A 13,598-nucleotide genomic window follows, 5' to 3' on the forward strand; every position below is an offset into this window, starting at 1 on the left:
TAAAACCAGGTGATTTATTTCATTATAGCAATATTGTATAACTTCTTTGTAGGTGGAGCTAGGTTAATGGAGCAGAGTCCGAAATGGACTCCCACTACTGGTTTATTTATAAAATCATTTAACATCAACAGTATTTACAGAAAATACTATAAAATGTTTTCTCAAATTTGTTTGGTAGTCCTTGACTGTGCGGTGGGAGACAGGATCTGCACAGAGCCCCACAGCAGGCTAAGCAGAATGACGAAGGAAACCTCAAAGCTGAGAAGCAAGCAGTGAGAGGGATAAAAAGTCACAGAGCCCCGCAGCAGGCTAAGCTGAATGGCGAAGGAAACCTCAAAGCTGAGAAGCAAGCAGTGAGGGGGATAAAAAGTCACAGAGCCCCGCAGCAGGCTAAGCAGAATGGCGAAGGAAACCTCAAAGCTGAGAAGCAAGCAGTGAGGGGGATAAAAAGTCACAGAGCCCCGCAGCAGGCTATGCTGAATGGCGAAGGAAACCTCAAAGCTGAGAAGCAAGCAGTGAGGGGGATAAAAAGTCACAGAGCCCCGCAGCAGGCTAAGCAGAATGGCGAAGGAAACCTCAAAGCTGAGAAGCAAGCAGTGAAGGGGATAAAAAGTCACAGAGCCCCGCAGCAGGCTAAGCAGAATGGCGAAGGAAACCTCAAAGCTGAGAAGCAAGCAGTGAGGGGGATAAAAAGTCACAGAGCCCCGCAGCAGGCTATGCTGAATGGCGAAGGAAACCTCAAAGCTGAGAAGCAAGCAGTGAGGGGGATAAAAAGTCACAGAGCCCCGCAGCAGGCTAAGCAGAATGGCGAAGGAAACCTCAAAGCTGAGAAGCAAGCAGTGAAGGGGATAAAAAGTCACAGAGCCCCGCAGCAGGCTAAGCAGAATGGCGAAGGAAACCTCAAAGCTGAGAAGCAAGCAGTGAGGGGGATAAAAAGTCACAGAACCCCGCAGCAGGCTAAGCAACTAAGGTTGGGATCCCGATAGAGCCCCGCAGCAGGCTAAACCAGGGAGAATGGAACCTAGAGTCCCACAGCAGACTAATAGTTAGGCTATTTGAGAAAGCGTTTTCGAAGCGTTACCCCCGTAGCGAACGCGACCAAGGTGGGTATTTGGTAATTTTGCTTTCTCCAGTGCTGTAAATCATACTGCGAACCAGTGAGGATTTCCAGGTCTTTTTTGCCAGGTCCAATTCTATAATAGCAGTGCTCCAATACTCCTCACAAAGCATCTTCCAAGCAGCTGTTTCTTGCTACAATCCCCTTGTCTGGCAACACGTATTTCCTTTTTTACTTCCTTTAGACATCTTTTAACCCTTTAATTGGCAAGCATTGATAGCATTACATTTAAAATATTTAGTTTGCTTTTATGGTTGTTGCGTGTCTTCCTGATCATAATTTCGTAATTTTTAAAGTATTTTTTTACTTTGGTTACAAAATACAGGATGTTTCTTTCAAAGCAATATTGTCATGAAATAGGTTTTATTTGTAGCTGCTGAAGAGCATTGCCCCATTATGCTCGAATGTCATAAGAATACCCTCAGTAATTAGCAACAGTTTCGTTGAAATATTTTCTAGTTAGCAAGAAACTACAAATAAAAAATAAAAAAAAGAACTTTCGCGGAACGTAGGAAATAAAGCTTCTCCAATACTAAATTTAACTGTCCCCTGCTGACAAAGATTAGAAGTATCTAAAGAAGCGACCCGCATATCATGTATATGAATCTTGTATGAACGCACAAGCTGACGTTTTCTCCGCGTTTTTATTGCTTTCGCGTTTTTGATTAGCCATCCACATTTAAATACATGATCAGCGTATTCCACGCGTACGCATGAGTAATAAAAACGCGTGGCAAACGCTTATGATTAGCCATGGATTAAAGGTTTTGAGGTAGAGTTACTCCGAGTCCCCAAGCAAGCAAGAGGAGGGAGACTTGAAAACTGGTACCAGTCCGCTGGTTGCTGCCCAATATATGGACCTCCAAGAGCGGCGGTGGCCCAGTTGCTGTCCAGTAGTCATGTGATTTGTAGGAGATGTTGGTGGTCCGTCGTCGGCTACTCGTAGTAATCCTACGTGGTGTGTAGTATTGCGACGTAAATTCATGTGGTGATATTTACGAACAGGAGAATATGACATTGTTTGTACACAGAAGCATGTGGTACATTACAATATTAACGAATAAAGTATAGAGCTTTGCAAACTATAAGCTCATAATAGTAAACATAAGTCTATATTAGTCCGCTGTAGCCTATATTTTGACAGCACTTTACTAGCCCACTGTACCATCCAAAGGCCATTAAACCTTTATCTACCCAGTTCTACTCTACTTTCCTCTATGTGTAAAACTTTCAATTATATTTTCGCTTGATCCAATAAGTTGGAACAAAATCTAGGGATATAATACGGGAATCAAGTTAGTGGCAATACTCTTTAAACACAAAACACAATAATAATAATAATAATAATAATAATAATAATAATAATAATAATAATAATAATAATAATAATAATAATAATAATAATAATAATAATAATAATAATTTCATTTTCTTTATTATCTTTATTTATTGTATTTTTGATTTATTATAAAGGCAATATTAATTGAGATGGACAGAAATCGTAACGCAATGTGATTGTACTCTTCTTTCAACATTTTTGCCATTATATTCACATCAATATTCTATTTTCCTTCCTTATGGCAGCCACTGTGACATTATATTTGTATAATCAATCGTATTCGTATATTATTCTGTGTTATTCTAAGGTTAAGAATCGTGAGCTGTATTGAATACTGAATAGTTTAAGAGCTGAGAGTTGTTATCATATATTGCGTCTCTTCTCGAACCCGAAACTAAGCGAGAATCGTTGTTTTATTCGAACTGAGAAGAAACTGGTTCTTTTTCTTCATGTTACATGATTCCACGTTTCTCATTGCATGTTAAATAATTCGCAGTGCCATAATGGTTGCAAACCAACTTCAAACCACGTTTGTTGAGCAAAGTATTTGCACTAGATACCGACTCTATTTCCGCGGTGTGTAAACTTAGGAAATGGAATTCAGTGTTTCATTAACAAGTTTAAAGAGGAGAGTGCACGATATTTCTTAAATGTAAAAACAAGTAAATAGATATGATCGTGTTGTTGTTTCAAAATTAAAACTTCTAAATTTGTTGTTGAGAACGCATATGCTTGATATATATGTATTACTGTATATAAACTTGCTAAACTTCTGACATGTTGCGGCACGTTTATTTACAAAGTTTACCGACCAGACACACACACGAAAACAGAAAACACAAACTACAAAACCAAATTTTACTTACGAATATGCATCACATTATAAACATTAGTATTTGTTTCCTTAAATTTGTATGAATCGTCACATAATAATAATAATAATAATAATAATAATAATAATAATAATAATAATAATAATAATAATAATAATAATAATAATAATAAATATTGATACAACCCTTTGCAAACTTCTCAGCTAACAGCGAAAGGGAAGAAAATAACCACAAATGTGTTTGAAAGAGTGGAGTTGATTTTGAGTTTAACGTCCTTTTCAGCTGTGAGGCTATAGTATGAGACGGGATGTGTTGGAAAAAAATGACTGCTTGCTTCCAATCTTTATTCTGATAGCAAACCAATTAATGCAAAGTGCAGCCAGCGCACTAAGCTTTCTCTTAAACTAACGAGGAAGGTCCATAAACCATGAGAGTTTAATTTTCATGAAAATTAATGACAAAATTCAGTTCGAGTTGCTAAGCAACTTAGTAATAGTCACTCGATGCGTAAATGCTTAGTTGAGCTGCTGCACCGACGCCATCTTGAAACCCAATAGGCAATGTACAAGAATATCCTTTTGGCACAAAAATGAGAAAGCTTTTGGTAGATCTGACTTCACTATTGTAAACCGGGATAGAGTACTTCCAGTACTTCCAGTATGTGGGAGTACTTCCAGTAGATGATCGCCATCTTGAAAGGCGCCATATTCAATCGTGGTCAAATATGATAAACGGCAAGGGGGTTATATGAGGTATCAAATAGCACTGGAATTTACTTCTGAATCTATTTACGTAACCAAAGTTTACGTATCTGTTTTCACTTCAGAGTTAAGAGCTTTCTCCCGCACAGGAACATATAAAAACTGTGCGAGTTAAATTTGTGTTAAGAAACATGGTGGTGCGAGCAGTTGCAGGGTCTTAACTAATGCAGTTGTAGTCACTTGATGTATATACAATAGTCAATATGCCAATCATGTCTTGAGCCTATTGAGATAAATCTTTAATTAAATTGAAATGCTTGTAGTGAAAAATGAAATAGAGCATTCTACAAATAGAGCATTCTACAAATTATACCTATTTCGAAGCGTGATGAAATAATCTGGTGGTTGATGAAATACATGTTTAATACTATTGACGAGCAGAGAATATCAAAGGGATTTTTCAGATCTATATTATAAAAATGATATAATCTAGTGTATGTTAGTTGAGCCATCAAAGTAGTTCGGATTCCACTATAATCTGCCGGTCCACGTCTCCTTTTAGCGTAGCAGGCATAAGTGTGGTATGTTAAACTGAATCAAACCAAAAATCTATTTTAGGTTATTTTACCTGGTCCATTATAGTGTCTTAAGTTTTCTTCTCCAATCTTGAAACCTTACGCAAAGACCCTCTGCATTGTTTTATTGCAGAATATTTAGTTCTTTTCCAATACTCATTCTTGACAACCTATAATTTACTGTGCATATCACGAAGCTAAAATACATTAATGTATTTATTGTCAGTTTGTCTAAATAAATTGAATTATCGTTGACACATTGAACAATGAAGGGGACTTAAATTATCAGTTCACAGCCTATTCTTAGAAGAAGATACACCTGGAAACTTAGAATTAACTTTTTTGTGTCTGTTCTGCTATTAGTGATAAGATAATGCATACACACCTGCTAAGAATAGATGGCAATAAAGATTATTACTAGATTTAATACCAAGTTGTAATCCATAAAACAAGCTTCTTTCTTGCTTTCCCCTTCAATATTAAATACTTAAATGTCTGCATCTTTTCAACTTTAACGAAAAAGAAACTCGCTTATAATAAGGACAAGACTAGTTTTCATATAAAAACTGTGATAACTAATTGTAGCAGGTGTTCCTTAAAGTCCGAGGATTCAGTTATTATTTAGGCTCGGTTCAGACGTGCAGAAAAGTCTGTTGCGGGCCCGCAACAGACTCGCAGCAGACTCGTGCGGGCGTCACAGAGCAACCAGTTCAGACGTGCAGAAAAGTCTGCTGCGGGCCCGCAGCAGACTCGTGCGGGCGTCTCAGCCTAACCACTTCACATAGACATAAAACAGCTCATTTTATTTTCAGCTGCAGTTAAATGAAGATACAAATTGAAAGAAGAAAACGTGCTGTTTTTGTACACTTAGCCAGTAAAATCCTAAGGAAGAAACAGAGACGATACTGGGTTCATCCGTACGTAAGCTCACGACTGCTTAAAGGTGAATTTTCTTCCATGTTTATTGACTTGCGCAATGACGAAGAAAAGTCCTTTAATTATTTTCGCATGAGCATCACTTCATTTGATGAACTTTTATCGAAAATAAGTGATAAAATTAAAGCAGAAGATACTTTCATGAGACTAGCGATACCACCAATTGAAATATTGGCTGTTACATTAATGAGTTGATTTTGAGTTTAACGTTCCGTTCAGCAGCGAGGCTATATGAGACGTGGGCCTACTGATTAACGTGGAATCCGAACCATATGAGCTCCCGACGGGAATTGAACCCGCGCCTCCCACGCCAAATGCGTGTACGCTAACTACTTAGCCACGGAGGAGCTCTGACTGTTACATTAAGGTAAGTTAATTATGTTAACTAATTATCATTTGTAAGAGCACAGAAAGTTAAACATTCGGAGACCTATTCATAGACATTTTCAAATGTTATTAGGGGCCACTGGCATAGTTTAACAATTGCGTGACTAATTTAGATTTTTTGACATAGTTGGTGGCTTTAAATTAAAAATTAGACTTTTTTTAGACTTCCCGAATATCCCGCTCAAGAGGAGGCGTTTCAATAATAGTAAAATTTCCCTTTATTTATTCAAAAATTACCGAATGTGAGGATTCGCTTCAGTTAGAGATATAAAATTCGCCATGTAAACTCATAATAAAAATAATGGAGCACAGGTTTCAGCGTCTTTGAAAATTTTCTCTTGAAGGGGAGATGGGGGATTTCTATAGTTGTGGGGTCTGGTGGCTCAGTGATAGAGTGTCCACCTCTGGTTCGATCCCAGCTTGCGTCAAGTGGGCTTTGTGGTGCGAGAAGCACCGTGTGCGTGAGTTTTCTCGGGGTTCTCCCGTTTCCTTCCACTTTATTCATTGCACCATTTCATTCATTTATCATAATCATTTCCTTTAGCCTACCCGGTATAAGCGTGCGACGTAAAACTCAAGGATTTCATTTCATTCCTATAGTAGTGACATTTCCCGTTATATATTGAGAAAGCGTTCAATATGAGGACTCGCTTAGATTGGAGATGTGAAATTCTTAATGTAAGCTCTTAAATAAAAATAATGGATTTAGTGTTTCCGAATAATCCATTTCTAAGGTGAGAAAAAGGAAACACTTTTATAATTGTGACATTTAACGATAGAAGGTTTTGAGGAAATCCCCAATACGTGACCTTGACCTAAAGTATAATGCAACGTACGTTATAAACAGTCGGTTCATTCCGGAGTGAGTGACAAGAAATCTTATCAAAGAAACTGTATTAACAATAAAGGCTTGTTCTCCAAGCGTATTTGTTTATTGTTATCACTAAAAAGTATTCATAGCCTCGCTGCTGGAAAGGGACGCTCGACGAAAATCAAGTGTAAATACTACATGAATATTAGATTTTTACATTGAAAAGTAATAATAATACATACCAATGCTGTTTTTTTTATTCTTCTGTTTTTTCATTAAATTTCTCACATAAGGTTTCACACACCCTATTCCATGCATCCATTTTTATTATTATTATTATTATTATTTCTATCTCTATACATTTCGCACTTTAAATTCTATATCTCGTGATATTTTTGTATTTCGTTAATGAATAGTTCTTCATTCATTTCTTCGCTTTCCATTTCTGCGGGCGCGGGAAAGTCTGCACGTGTGGCTTGCCTCATTGCCAGCAATGGTTTTCCGACCCGCAACACCTGTGCGGACTCGCTGCGAGCCAGCAGTCCCCGCAACTCAATTTTCGCCCGCTGCGGGCCCGCAGCAGAGTCGTGCGGGAAAGTCTGCACGTGTGGCATGAATGATAAGAACCAATGTATTTCCGGCTCGCGCGGGTCCGCAACAGAAAACTCTGTTGCGGACCCGCGCGAGTCGGAAATACATTGGTTCTTATCATTCATGCCACACGTGCAGACTTTCCCGCACGACTCTGCTGCGGGCCCGCAGCGGGCGAAAATTGAGTTGCGGGGACTGCTGGCTCGCAGCGAGTCCGCACAGGTGTTGCGGGTCGGAAAACCATTGCTGGCAATGAGGCAAGCCACACGTGCAGACTTTCCCGCGCCCGCAGAAATGGAAAGCGAAGAACTGAATGAAGAACTATTCATTAACAAAATACAAAAGTATCACGAGATATGGAATTTAAAGTGCTAAATGTATAGAGATAGAAATAATAATAATAATAATAAAAAACGAGATGCATGGAATAAGGTATGTGAAACCTTATGTGGGAAATTTAATGTAAAAACAGAAGAAGAAAAAAACAGCATTGGCATGTATTATTATTACTTTTCAATGTAAAAATCTAATATTCATGTAGTATTTACATTTGATTTTCGTTTAGCGTCCCTTTCCAGCAGCGAGGCTATGAATACTTTTAGTGATGACAATAGACAACAAATACGCTTGGAGAACAAGTCTCCTTATTGTTAATGCAGTTTCTTTCATGAGATTTCTTGTCACTCACTCCGGAATGAACCAACTGTTTATAACGCACGTTGCATTATACTTTAGGTCAAGGTCACGTATTATATAGCCTCTGTGCTCAAAAAGGACGCTGAAGTCCAAAACAACCATCAACATAATAGCAGAACAGAAAAGAAAGAAAAAAACATCGTTTTTCGGCTGACGATTGTTGTCTTTATTTGTTAATGTACTATTTTTTTTAAATTGAGTTAACACGAAAATTGTTGAACATCAGGGCATTCATGTGGTTAAAAAATAAAAAGCATGCTCGATATGTAACAGAAATATTTGTGTTTCTCGTACAATTCATAATATTGTGCACGTCGTTGCTATTCTAGAGATAACAACTGAATGTTTTCTTACATAAAGAACAACCTAAACAAAGTTATCTTGCCATAGAACTCTATTTCTGTCGCTTACAAAATAATCAACCCATCTGTTTCTGCTTCCGTTTGCTGCATTGCCTCCTTGTGGTGTGCTACACGTATTGGGGATTTCCTCAAAACCTTCTATCGTTAAATGTCACAATTATAAAAATGTTTCCTTTTTCTCACCTTAGAAATGGATTATTCGGAAACACTAAAACCATTATTTTTATTTAAGAGTTTACATTAAGAATTTCACATCTCCAATCTAAGCGAGTCCTCATATTGAACGCTTTCTCAATATATAACGGGAAATGTCACTACTATAGGAATGAAATGAAATACTTGAGTTTTACGTCGCACGCTTATACCGGGTAGGCTAAAGGAAATGGTGATGATAAATGAATGAAATGGTGCAATGAATAAAGTGGAAGGAAACGGGAGAACCCCGAGAAAACTCACGTACAATGGTGCTTCTCGCACCACAAAGCCCACTTGACGCAAGCTGGGATCGAACCAGAGGTGGACACTATCACTGAGCCACCGGACCCCACTACTATAGAAATCCCCCATCTCCCCTTCAAGAGAAAATTTTTAAAGACGCTGAAACCTGTGCTCCATTATTTTTATTATGAGTTTACATGGCGAATTTTATATCTCTAATTGAAACGAATCTTCACATTCGGTAATTTTTGAATAAATAAAGGGAAATTTTACTATTATTGAAACGCCCCCTCTTGAGCGGGATATTCGGAAAGTCTAAAAAATGTCTAATTTTTAATTTAAAGCCGCCAACTATGTCAAAAAATCGAAATTAGTCGCGCAATTGTTAAACTATGCCAGTGGCCGCTAATAACATTTGAAAATGTCAATGAATAGGTCTCCGAATGTTTAACTTTCTGTGCTCTTACAAATGATAATTAGTTAACATAATGAACTTACCTTAATGTAACAGCCAGAGCTCCTCCGTGGCTAAGCGGTTAGTGTACCCGCCTTTGGCGTGGGAGGCGCGGCTTCGATTCCCGTCGGGACCTCATATGGTTCGGATTCCACGTTAATCAGTAGGACCACGTCTCATATAGCCTCGCTGCTGAACGGAACGTTAAACTCAAAATCAACTCATTAATGTAACAGCCAACATTTCAATTGGTAGTATCGCTAGTCTCATGAAAGTATCTTCTGCTTTAATTTTATCACTTATTTTCGATAAGAGTTCATCACATGAAGTGATGCTCATGCGAAAATAATTAAAGAACTTTTCTTCGTCATTGCGCAAGTCAATAAACATGGAAGAAAATTCACCTTTAAGCAGTCGTGAGCTTACGTACGGACGAACCCAGTATCGTCTCTGTTTCTTCCTTAGGATTTTACTGGCTAAGTGTACAAAAACAGCACGTTTTCTTCTTTCAATTTCTATCTTTATTTAACTGCAGCTGAAAATCAAATGAGCTCTTTTCTATGTCTATGTGAAGTGGGAGGGCTGAGACGCCCGCACGAGTCTGCTGCGGGCCCGCAGCAGACTTTTCTGCACGTCTGAACTGGTTGCTCTGTGACGCCCGCACGAGTCTGCTGCGAGTCTGTTGCGGGCCCGCAACAGACTTTTCTGCACGTCTGAACCGAGCCTTAAATCACGCACTGGACAACTCAAGAAATTCATTTTGGGACTTGTTTATTCATTTGTTTTAACACTCACAATGATGTGTATGGCTCTTTGTTTTAACACTCACAATGATATGTTGTAGATTTCCTCAATATTGTACTCCGTATTATTAAAAACTGATAAAATAGACTTATTATTTCTCTTGACTTTAGACTATTGTTTTGGGCTTTAAGACATAGCACGCAGAATTTAGAGTGCTTTCCTACAGGCAATTGCAACATGGATGTACAGTGAGGTGCATGGTGTTTGTTTTCAAATGACAAACGGTATTAGTAGGACTACAGTAATTTTGGTGCGGGAAGGCGTGTGACGTTCGGTACGAACGCATTTGTTGGACCTGTGAAACATTCATTCCGTGCATAAAATGCGAACAATTAATCCGATAAACGTAGTCAATATTTTAAATCAAGCAGTGGTGGAAAAATAAAGTCTCGTGAGTGAGAATGGTTTAGAAGATAAGACATTTGCAAGTATATTGCTTGCAACGATAGCAAGCAAATATGATGGTGACGTTTTTCTAACACTTTGTGACACATTAGATGTAGACACTGACACAGAGAGAGAACATCAAGATTCGACAAACGAAATGGATTTGTTACAGATAACTAGTCCATCAATTATTGACAGTGAGCCTTCTAAGAGCGAGTATGATAAGTCATCTCCAAGCCGGACTATATCTGTACTTGTAACAGAAGCTGTCATTAACAAATATAAATTCAGGAGCACGTTACATTATTGAAAGGGAATGGGAAACGCAACACTGTTGTAGTTGCATCTAAGAAATTCAAAAAAAAAATGGCTGCTTATCATTATTCAGTTAAACTAATTATATAATAATAACCAGGGCCCGGATCTTGTTGACCTAAAAAATTTTAAAAAGTGACCTATAAAATGACACTAAAATTCCTGTAAAATGACCCTAAAAATCACAAAAATTGACCTTAAAACTTACGTTTTCTCAAACTTTTATTTCGTTAAACATTGACACTTTTTAATATCCATTGGAGTTTTAATTAACATTTCTCACCCATATTCAAAAAGTTTTGTTTCAGTTAGTTGCAGTCCATTGATCGTTTATTTCTATTGATCGTCCATTGTACTGAATTGTAAGTATTGAAAGCGTCAATTCACTTCCGAGTTGAAACTAGGAAGCACTCTTAAACAATAAAAGTTAGCAAGTGTAGACTACATGAAAATAATAGATAAAAACCTGTTTAAAACCCTTGTACGCCTTTTAATCCATTTTAGTTAATCACGTGATCACATTCTTTGTGGTCAATAACCCAAAATTATCTGTTTGGACACCTACCAACCCCCACCTTTCGTTAACCAGCTACAGTTTAGTTTTCATTAGCTTGTTAAGAATGCAGTTTTTCCACTCCAATAGTCAGGAAGTAAGAAAAGAGATTATTCAACTTCGTCTTTTCCACATCCGTAAACCGTGTTCATTTAAAGATTTCCTTATGTAGAAAAAAGAATAAAAAGACCAAAAGTGACCTAAAAGTTACCTTAAAATATTAAAAAGTGACCTGAAATTTCAAAACGGCAAAAAGTGACCAAAAGTTGACCCTAAAAAACTATATTTTTAGAACCTAGAGTTGATGGATAACGTTTTTATTTGAACTTGCCTTGTCCTATGCGTAACAGAAAAAAGTTGACTTGTCAACAACATCCGGGCCCTGATAATAACAATGTTGTTATGTAAAATTAAAAAAATACAGAATATAGAGAACTACGTCCAATAAAAAGAGAACACATGAACTGGGAGTGAATCAAACTTTACTAGTAACTCTAAAATCGACGCATGCTTTTTAAAGCTAGTTGTTCCAAACTCTATAATGAACGGGACTCTAGGATACAGAAACTGATCTGAAAGAACTCTAATATTACATAAAGAACTCTAATATATCAGCAAACTATTTTTTAGTAGTGAAGTAGCCTGCTCATCACAACACAGTTTATTCATATTAATCCCTTACTGTATATCGTTAATATGACACCCTAGTTGTTGATAAATATTTCCCGCCGGGGCACTTCAGAGACTCTACTTTTAAATTCTGTCCACCATCATCCTCAGTTTTTAAGAAAAAGTATATTTCAAATGTTCGAACGGTAATATATTTTCGTTCTCACCCTTATTAAACAAAACCAATCAAAGTAAATAGACTGCCATTGCACTCGTAGTTCACTCCTAGTGATAGACTTGGAGCTGTCAAAATCTATGTCAAAATCTTCCAGGTGCCTGCAATCAGTACACGTGATTTCCCTGAGGTCACGGGCGTCTCTGGCAGGGGTGAAAGGGGGACGTGTCCCCCCAAATATTTGTGGTACGAGATAAATGGATCAATGCTGAAAGTATTTAGATCTATATGGAAGAAGTAAAAACAGGCAGAACAAATTAAAGTTATGTCTGTTTTTAAACATTAGGTTATTGTGATTTGAATGTCCACCTGACGTGTGTCACTTTCAAAGAAGGATTCTCTTTTTTTAAGTTACGCTTCTTGGTTAGTCAAAGTAGTCTCGGCTGCAGGCGCACAATTTTTTCATTGCTTAACCAGCAACAATTGGTTTCCATGACGAAGGTAGACTGGAGAAGGAAAGGCAAGGATGTATAGAAAGTTTATCTGCGAATTAAGAAGGTAAATTTACAAAGATAGTGAAATATACCAAAAAAAGCGAAGGTGACAAGAGGAATTTAAAAAGATAAAGAAATTTGAATATTATATATGAAAGTAAATTTCTTGCGAATACTGTAGAAGGGCATCAAAAGACAGCTACTATGACAATATAGAAACTAGAGATAGAAATGAGTGTTTAATGAGCGGATTGAGTTTGAGGAAGATGGAAAGAATACATTGAGTAGCCGGATGACACCAAGAATAAACCGTACATTTTAGACATTAAAACGGAAAACGGAGTAAACGAAGATGGATCATTGGACAAGTTCAAAAACATACAGGAAATGAAGAACAAGAAGGTAAATAATATTTCTTTTGAGTTTATTAAGAATACAGAAGAATGAAAATCAAAAATTCGAAATTCGCATCAAATTAAGTGTTATCGTAAAACTTCTTTCACAGTTAAGATTTTGTTAGCTAAAAAATCGAAATATATGAGAACTATAAAACTACAATGCTGCAAATGCGTTTAAGAACACTGAATAGGAATTCACCGGTAGGAATGTCAAAATGAAGAAATTACCTAAGAACCATATTATATATAAACTTATTATTATTTTTTTTCGTCAAATAGTTTACCAGTGATGGAAGAAAATTATGATGAATTGTGTTGTTAAAGGTACAAAGAGCCGATACCACTAGTAAAGTAGATTACAGTTTACTCAGAATTTTGACGTAACTTTAGTTGTGGTCTACTAGCAGGATGCAAATTTCCCCCTCAATCACATTTTGTTCCCCCCAAAGAAATCAACTGAAGTATTCCCCCCAAAAAAAAACAATGCTTAGTATAACGCCAAATTTCATTGAGTTTTGTAATTTCTTGTAAGTTTAATCTGCTAGCCGTATTTCGAAATGAGCTATGTAAACTATTCAGTTTTGGTCATTTCTAATTTCCCTATTTTCACCGATGCTTAGTAA

General features: G+C 37.2%; 1 long non-coding RNA gene across 1 annotated transcript in view; it reads left to right on the forward strand.

Annotated features, from left to right (window-relative positions):
- LOC145687739 (uncharacterized) overlaps positions 1-13,598 on the forward strand; it is a 99,153-nt gene that overhangs the window by 11,693 nt on the left and 73,862 nt on the right. The gene's annotated exons all lie outside the window — the stretch shown is intronic.

The sequence above is a fragment of the Thermobia domestica genome, chromosome 6, assembly GCF_964235325.1.
Source record: "Thermobia domestica chromosome 6, izTheDome1.hap1.1, whole genome shotgun sequence".
Taxonomy (NCBI): Eukaryota; Metazoa; Arthropoda; class Insecta; order Zygentoma; family Lepismatidae; genus Thermobia; species Thermobia domestica.